Here is a 9904-nt window from a genome sequence, read left to right as displayed (position 1 = left end):
CCTCGTTTTAGTAAATCATGGCCATGAAATAATTTGTTCCCTTTGATTGAAAACACTGCTTCAGGAAGCTTTGGGGCGTTTTGAATCAGTGTGTCGAATCATGATTCAGATCGCGTGTCAAACTGCCAACGGCTGAAATCACGTGACTTTGGCGCTCCGAACTAAATAAGTCGTTATTTTGTTTTTTTTTTGCGCTCCAAAAATATTCTCATCGCTTTATAATATTAATATTGAACCACTGTACTCACATGAACCGATTTAAATATCTTTTTAGTACCTTTATGGATCTTGAGAGAGGAAATGTCATTGCTCCCTATGGAGGCCTCACGGAGCCATCAGATTTAAACTAAAATATCTTAATTTGTGTTCCGAAGATTAATGAAGGTCTTACGGGTGTGAAACGGCATGAGGGTGAGTAATAAATGACATTTTTAAATGCATTTTTTAAAAGCATTGATAAAGGATCTACAGTTTAGCCCACATAGACTGCTGTTCTGATCACTGAAGAGTTTTGAAAAGTTCAAAAGTTCAAAAGTTCTGAAGAGTTCCTGTCATGTGCAGGACTCTGTAATAGTGCAACTAACCATATAATCATGCATAGTTAGGATGACACAATAAATAGACTTATTAAGTTTTAAAAGGAGAACATTAAACATCTAATCAAACCACATGGTATTTTGATACAAATTCACCTGTAACTAAGAAAATTTGGTTGATACCAACCTGGATATGTTGGCTGACATGCTCTCCGAATGAACAAACTAAGCAATGTTAAAGAAAATTTCACCCAAACTATTTGTAACGACTTCATTTGTAATGAAATGAAACATGGTTAATGCCGCAAAGCGTTTTTGTGAATTATTGACTATTCATTCTGATGATTTAATTATTAATTAATTATAATTATATTTGATTCATATTAATGATAATTTATTTTTATTAATATATTTTAAGGTTTGATTCAATTCAATTCAATTTAAAACTTTTTTTGTTTACTATTTTTAGTAAACCAAATTGAGAACCACTACTCTATTCTAATTGTTTGAATTACAGTGACATCTAGTGGTTATGTTTGAAACTCTGTAAAAGTAAGACCCTTGCAAACATCTTTGTTTTTATAAAAGTATCACTACATAATCATACCATTGTTCCAACAGCAACAGTAAGATGTGTACTGGTAAGAGGATGTATTGCTTCAGAACACGTTTTCACCTCTGTTTAATAACATACTCTTTTCCTTCATTTTGAGAATCTCAAAACACTGATAAGTTCTAATCATTTTTTTTATATCTTTACCATCAACACTTATATGCATGATAAGTGATGATCTTGCTGACATATCTGCTGCTCTGATTGTTGAGTTTTGCTTGCTGCTGCTCTTCCATGCAATAACAAACACATTTACAAATTTTATCACACATAACAGAATGACTTATGTCTTAATTTGCAAGACAATCTTTTAACTAAATGTTCACTAAATTTACATGCACATGCAGTCCCATTGTACAATGAAGCTAATCATGACTATGCATGACAAATGGTCAGACATTTGTAGTAATACACCGCACTGTAAACTGAATAGGGAGATGCAATAGAAACATATAAACCATCTGCTTGAGTATATACAGATTGCACATTAAAATGCATTGCCCTCATCTATATATAAATGCACAAAAAAATGACTTTCTGTTAGTTTAAAGTGTACATGTATAATATTATTTACATATATTGATCAAAAATGTTATTTGGGACCATGTTGAATCTTCTGTCAATTTGTGAAACACTGCGAAAAGCAACAAGCAAGAGACACAGGCTTTAAAGCACAATGAGCTCTTCCCAGTCGAAAATGTGCTTGATATCCTTCCAGGTGATTTTTGTACATAGTCAAAAACTATGTCTTTGGGTCTCCAAAGTCTATTTTCAAGGCTAATTATTTATTTTATTAGATATTTATGTTGTTCTCTATCACAATTTACTGTACTGTATGCAACACTGGAAGAAGGGCGAAGACTTGGCTTGTACTAATAAAGGTCTACCACAGAATAAAGGGAAATCAATATGATTGCACTATTTAGTTTTTGTGTTTGAGGTTTTCTTTTGGTTTACAATGCAATAAATGCACTATGTAAGTGTGTAAACCCTCTTCCAGTAGTAACCTTATCATATTGTACTAATGTGACGACACTGACCCAGCACTAAGCTCTGGGAGAAAAAGAAAGGGAAAAATGTACTGATGCTGAACAAAATTATTGTGTGCTCTGGGGAAGAAAAGAATAATTAAAAAGAAAAAGAAAAAGAATGGCCTCTGGTTTCTCTCACTTATGCATGTATTATTGATACATAACATGTTTTTTTTTTTTAAATAAATAATTTAGCTTAAAATCGTATGAATGCAGTTCTAATAACTTTAGATTTGTTTAATTCATTTTAAATCATCAAATGAATTTTCAAATATAGTCTGTCAATTAATGAGGTCATAAAAGCTGCATGCTAAATCATAAAAGAATTAACCAAATGTTGTTCACAATAGTTTTAGATTTAGTATAGTATGTCTTACCAGACATTTCAACATCCCAAAAGTAGGCTGTTTTATGTTAAAGGTGCAATAGATTCTCTACAGAAACATTTTTGTTATGCTGGTTGAAAGTATCCTCATATTCTGAGAGTAATCACCATGTTAAGCGGTCTAAATGTATTTTCAAAAATATATATATTGTCTGTGGAAGGCATAAGACAATAAAATATTTGTTCAATCATTGCATTCGGTCCGAATTAAATGATAGCATGTGTTCCCTGTCAGTCAAAGTGTGTTTGCATACCACTGCACAGCCTGTTCACACAGACATGTGCAGAGAGAGCGAGAAGTGCAAGCGAACAGCAACAACCTAACTACTAGGTACTAAAAGACAACAAAAACCACAGCAAAAAATAAAAGCAAATAGGTAGAATTAAAGAAAATAACAGGACAATTTAGCCGCATAATTTATTCATGCTGTGATGCATTGCAGCATGATGATGAAGAGGTTGTCATCATCTAGTGGTCTAATCTTACACAGAGTGTTTTTTTTATCATGTAGCTGTAATGCAATTAATTTCAACTTAATAATAGTCTGTTATAGAATGCATTGCGGCATGAAGCATGTCACCATTGTTGAGATTTATATTTCTATGCAAGAGGGTCTATGGTTGTAAAAAGTTTGAGAAGCCCTGCAGCGGTCAACCTGAAGCTTTCACCTGCACACCCACTGAAGCTAAAGAGGGTTGAGCCCAATCTCTATCTGCATGGGGGTCCTCCTGGGAGACTGAGTAGTTGTAGGAAGAGGTGTTAGAGAGGACAGTGTGTCTGATCAACCTGTCGCCTGAGTCGGTCCTGATGCCACAGTACAGTTGCAATAAGCTGTACTGTATAAAGGGTATATCCCTGGTGTAAAATATTCCATACAGCACATCACATATCACCCAATGCCCCAGTCACTATAAACTGTGCTGAAAGGGTTAAAATAAACCCCAGAAAATAAGGGGTGTAACCCTGGGGCAAAAATAGCCCCTATATTACATCACATACCATGCAGGTAGTTAGTTTCATATCAAAAATGATATAGTATTTTATTTAGTTCTTACAACTTACATGGAAGCACACTATTTTTCAGTACTATTTTTTGAAAGAAGTCTCATGAAGCCTGCATTTATTTGATCAAAAATACAGAAAAACAGTAATATTGTCAAATATTATTACAATTCAAAATAATGGTTTTCTATTTAAATATACTTAAAAATATTATTTACAAACAAAACCGACCGTCGTTGAAATCTCAAAATGGAGCAAAGCTGATCATCATTGAAATCTCGTAAAGGAACATAACTAACCGTCATTGAAATCTCATAAAGGAACAAAACTGACTGTCATTGAGATCTCGTAACGAAACAAAACTGACAGAAGAAAATCGATTGCCATTGAAAACCGACCATTATTTAAATCTTATAAAGGAACAAAACCGACCGACCGTCATTGAGACCTCGCAAAGGAATAAAACTGACTGCTACTGAGATCTCCTAAAGGAACAAAACCAACCATCATTGAATTCTCATAATGAAACAAAACCACATGTCTTTGAAATATCTCAAAAGAACAAAGAAACAAGACTGACCATCATTGAGATCTCGCAATTAAACAAAACCGACCATCATTGAGATCTCATAACTGAACAAAACCAACAGTTTGAATAGTTTTGAACTTGGCTATCTTTGAAAAAACAGCCGTTTTTGAAATCTCGTAGAGGAACAAAACCGACCTTCACTGAAATCTCATAACTTAGCAAAACCAACCGTCATTTAAATCTCGTAATAGAACAAAACCAACTGTCATTAAAATCTCATAAAAGAACAAAACATACTGTATTAAGATCTCATAAATAAACAAAACAGACTGACAATGAAAACCGACTGTCATTGAAATCTCATAAAGGAATAAAACTGACTGTCATTGAGAACTCGTAAAGAAACAAAACTGACTGCTATTGAGATCTACTAAAGGAACAAAGCACATCACTGAAGTCTCGTAACGAAACAAAACAAAATGTCTTTGTTACCCAAGTCAGTTTCGTTCTTTTACGAGATCTCAATGACCTTCAGTTTTGTTTAATAATGAGATTTCAATGACGGACGGTTTTGTTACTTTTTGAGATCAAAATCTCAAAAAGGAAAAACACAGACATTGAAATCTTAAAGTGGAACAGAACCAACCGTTAGCTTTCAACACCATTCAACACCACAAGCGTATGCGGGATTCCTTCAGAAGGATGTCAGATTATTCTATAACTATTCTAAAAACATTTAGAGCTGCTTGGATTCAACCCACTTTATTTTCCTCATAAGAAACAACATTTATGGGACAGTTCATTTGTTGCTGATTTGAAATATGTTATTTAATTGTGAGTTCGCCAAGCAGTTTTTGAGATTTCATGATTCCCCATTCAAAAAGATAGGACTTGGTCTTGGATGCCTGAAATAGCGGCCCAGGTTCGTTGCAAATATGGCCACCAAGTGAACGAACTTTCCTTGAAAGGGACTTTGGCTTGAATCAGAGCTCTGGCCAGACTGTGTGCAACGCATTATATTACTGAGTTCTGATTGGCCTATCGCTGATATAGTTTGTTAATTATCATACAGAGAATTTTTAAATTTCGTTACAAGATTTACCTAATACATAACACTGTTAAAGTCTTCATAAAAATCTAAATTGACCCTGTTTACTTTGTTAGTGCATATTACTAGTCTAGTGTTGAACAAATACTCCGTGCAAGTTAATACACAGAAGAAAAATTGTTTGTCTTGGTAATCTTTAATCAAAATCTCAAAAGTTACTTCCGGTCTGGGATGACGTCAGTTTGACGGCTTGGGTTGAAATCGCTTAAACCACTCCCCTCCAACCTTTAGTCTGCTATGAGCGAGAAATGGAGAGGAGGAGCACTAGAGTAAAACCCTGCCCTCTGTTCAATATTCCGTTTCACAACACTGGAGAAAAGTTGTTTGCTACTTCCAGTTCACGGGGACTTTAATCTAAAGGGCATGGTACAGAGGGGATACGTTTTGTCATTTTTTTTTTAAAAAGGGGGATGCCATCCCCACGCATCCCCCCTCAAATCAAGCCCAATATGGGGAACCCAAAACAATTAAAAACAAAAGCATTCAAAAATTTATTTTCCTCATTTTAAATTAATAGATAACAAATGAGATTTCAGTGATATTTTGACCACTCAAATAGGGAATGTTCCCAGTTTCCATTTAAGAAATCTGGTCACCTTAATCTAATGACTCTGAATAAGTTCAACCACCTTTCTGTCATTTGTTGTTTTATTTGTTTCATTTAATTATCTTTCTCTTGGTATCATTGTTTCTTTATTGGAATTCTGGTACTTATCATCATTCTTGTTATCATATCTTGAATGCTTGTTGAATGCTTCTTAATGTTCTCCTGAAGGTATTTGTATATTTTCATCTGTGTTCAGGAAAACAAAAAAAAAAGTTAGCATTTCCTAGATCACATATTGCACCTTTAACTAACCACCTACATCTAAAATGGTTGAGGAATCACAAACATAAATTCCAAATTTCCTCTAGAGGTCAGTGCAGGAGCAATTGTTGTACAATCAGAACGAAAGGTCTGTGTAAATACAATAGAATTGTCTTTATGCTATTTCTACAGTTTTATATTTTTAAAACGTGAAACTGTGCCATTATTTTTTAAGGAGCTATTTCTACCTGATCTGAGCCTTAAAAATATGTTTTTTTGTTTTGTTTTTAATTTAACGTTTAGTCAGTGATATTAATATTTTGACTTTAATGAAAGTTAATGTTACAACAATAAGCACATTTTAGGTTACCTGCTAAAATCTTTTTACAGTGCATGCATTTAGCAGTGAGGTCACATTTTGTCATAGTCTATATTAAACTCCAAAACTCAAAATATGGGAAAACTAAGAGTCAAACTAAGCCAAACACTATGCTTGAACATGAGTTGAAATTAGCATTTACTGTAGATGCTTGTTACTGCAGTTCCTGGTTCAAGACTCCTGTACAGCCTACTGTATGAATGTGCTAGATTTGTAGTTCAAAGTATGTCAGGCTTGTTTGTAATTGTGTTTACAAGCACGGTGAGGCAGACACACCATACCTCCACACTTTTCCTGCACTACTGTGGGTCACCCTGGCACAGGAACTCATTAACACATGCTAATTAGCTGCCTGCTGGGCCTCTGTCTGCTGCAAGTGGGCGGTTGTGGGTCAGGGGGTGTTGTTAGAGTCTCTTTCTCTTCTCTCTCAGTTGGTGTTCTAGTAGCAAGAAGAGCTGATTACTACTGTGGCTTGATATGCTCTCAGTATCGCGTTCCCTGTCATCAGAGCACAAAGCTTAAAGACAGATTTGGCTAATGAGAGAGCTAGAGAAAAAGAGATGGTGGTTCGAGGTGGTCCGAAACGACTGACCGGAACGTAAAGTTCGACGGAGAGCATTCGCACTGATCCTCTTGACCTCATCACAGTATTCATCAGATCCACACATGCCCCAGAACAAATGGGCTTTGCCATTTCCATATGCTACTTCTCTTTATTTTTGTATGCTCCATTTCCCTCCTGAGAGGCTGACACTGAAAATGCTTTCATTTTTATCTGCAAATGACACAGCCATCTGTCACACATGAGGGTTTATCTTTATCTCTGGTGCTGTCAACAAATGCTAAACGTCCGTCTGCACAAGTTGCATGCATGAAACGATTCAAAAATACAACATTACATGCGTTTAAACATCTCTGTGATGTATAACTTCCCTGGACTGTTTTCATGGCACAGCTGAAACAAATGTCTTTTTGTTGCTTTAACAGGTAGATAAAAGTGCATGCAATACATATTTTCCCCTGGAAGTAAATAAGTACATAAATATAGCAATTTATAAATAGCCTATCTTATAATATAATAAAAAAATTGTGACATTTTAATTGGTATAATTTGGTCAACACACGTCTAAAAACTTTTTATAACATATCTTTTATTAGAGATAAAATACATTTAGATAAGATGAGATAAAAGTTTTCGAAAAAGGAGGGCTGACGGAAATATGTTTCTGGACAAAGGGAATGTGTGTGTGTCAAATGCACCAAAATATTTAAATATTTGAGGTCCTCTCATAAGGAAATTAGGGGATTCACAGATCATTAAAGGTTAGAGTGGTTAGGAGGAAGGACAAGAATGTGTGAACAGTCCTATTGTCCTCATGTCTGTGGCTATTGATGCTGAATGAAAACAATTTAACTGATTACTTTAGACACAAAGAAAATGTCAGAATATGCAGGAAATCTAGACAAACTAAAGGGCCTAATTTACTTTGCATATCTAAGAACGCATGACATATAAATAAGTCAGAAGTACAAAGTATTCTGACCTAGTAAGATAATTTTATGTTGCATAAATGTATAAAGCATCTTGTGTAATCACCACAAATATGTGTATAGTTTGGTCAACAAAACACTTTATGGGATTTTCATAACATTTCTTTCATTAGTGAAGGTAAGATGAATTATGTTTCTGGACAAAGAAACTATCAGAGATGATACCTATAAAAACCCATATTGAAATCTTAAAATAATAATAAGCATATATATATATATATATATATATATATATATATATATATATATATATATATATATATATATATATATATATATATATATATATATATATATATATATATATATCAAGATTAAAATATGAAAATTATAATTAGTAAATAATTAAATTAAAATGCTGGGTTGTTTCAGCCAATGTTTGTGTCAAATATGGACAAACCCAACCATAGGGTTTAAATGTTCCATTTAAAAATTTATACCAACGGTTGGGTTTGTCCATTTTTGACCCAGTATTTTTTACTAGGTTGTACACTCTAAAAAATGCTGGGTTGAAAATGGACAAACCCAGCGATTGGGTTGTTTTAACCTAACTGTTGGGTTAAATGTTTGCCCAACCTGCTGGGTAGTTTTATTTAATCCAACTATTGTTTGAAAATGACAATATGGCTGACTTAAAATGAATCTAAAATGAAATTAAAATGTTCATTTATTAAACATATTAATAAAAGTTAATTTTCAAGATATTTTGGGTTCATTTTAAGTAAGCAATACTGTAATTTTTAAACAATAGTTGAGTTAAGTAAAACTACCCAGCAGGTTGGGCAAACATTTAACCCAACTGCTGGGTTAAAACAACCCAATCGCTGGGTTTGTCCATTTTCAACCCAACTTGGGTTGTTTTTAACCCAGCATTTTTTAGAGTGTATATATAAATATATAGCCAACCCATATATAAAATTTTGTCTTACATAATGATCTTTAATAAATGCCATGAACCTAAGGTTACACAGAGGTAGGAACCCAAATGCAACCTTCTGACACCTTCCGTCTCTTACAGCAGATTGTGTTGTGACACACTGGGCTGTTGATTATTCAGCTCCACCTGCTTTCCTGTGCTTTGTGCCCTGCTGTTACATCAGGGGAATTCTTCCCTCATACATACTTCATGTGGTCTCCACCCCTGCTGCGGATACTACAAGCCTCATCCATGATACCACTAACTGGTTTAGTGTAGGTTTAATGGCATAATAACAAGGGTACAAGGGCTTCCAGTCAAAATTAAGACCAAATATTATATTCCCACCACAGAATTTTAAAAGTAGTTTGCAAATTGACATGGTATGAGAGTAGGGACAAAAACAGGGAGACAATGTGCATGATATATCTACTACAGATACAGAAAAGGCAATATGAACATTCTGCTCTGAAACCATTTGATGATGTGAAATTAGACCATCCAAGAATAATTGAATTTGTAAGTAGGGGATGGGAGAGAAGTGTTTGCGTAAGGTCTATTCCTCCCAGCCTGCTGTCTCTGAGGTGTTTAACATACAAATATAACCTTGAAAGTGTCAAAGCCTCTGTGCCTGGTGACTATCAGATCACTTTAGCCTTCTGAGACTCCCTGAGGGCTGAAATTTCGAACTTCCCCATCAGGCCAATAAACTTTTGGCCTCACACCCGTCATTAACCAAACTACTGTGTCCAAAACAAACACAGACTGGGATCAAAGAGCAATTTGTCCAATAATCCAGTCAGTTGGTAATGTAAACAATGGTTTCATGTTTTTAGTCAAGGGGATTTTTAAGAGGAGTCATGCAAGACTTTACTGTAAAATGATCAAACATGTCAAAATGGATACATTTCATCAAGACTAATAATGTTTTCAGTATTAGGGCAGAAACAAAATTAAGAATTAGCTATTGGGGATGTATCATTGGGGACATTTGAGGTCGTTGTTATCATATATGATTTAAAAAGACCTCAAAAATAAAAGGAAA

Source organism: Chanodichthys erythropterus, chromosome 20, assembly GCF_024489055.1.
Source record: "Chanodichthys erythropterus isolate Z2021 chromosome 20, ASM2448905v1, whole genome shotgun sequence".
Lineage (NCBI taxonomy): Eukaryota > Metazoa > Chordata > Actinopteri > Cypriniformes > Xenocyprididae > Chanodichthys > Chanodichthys erythropterus.
Note: the sequence above shows the minus strand (reverse complement) of the source record.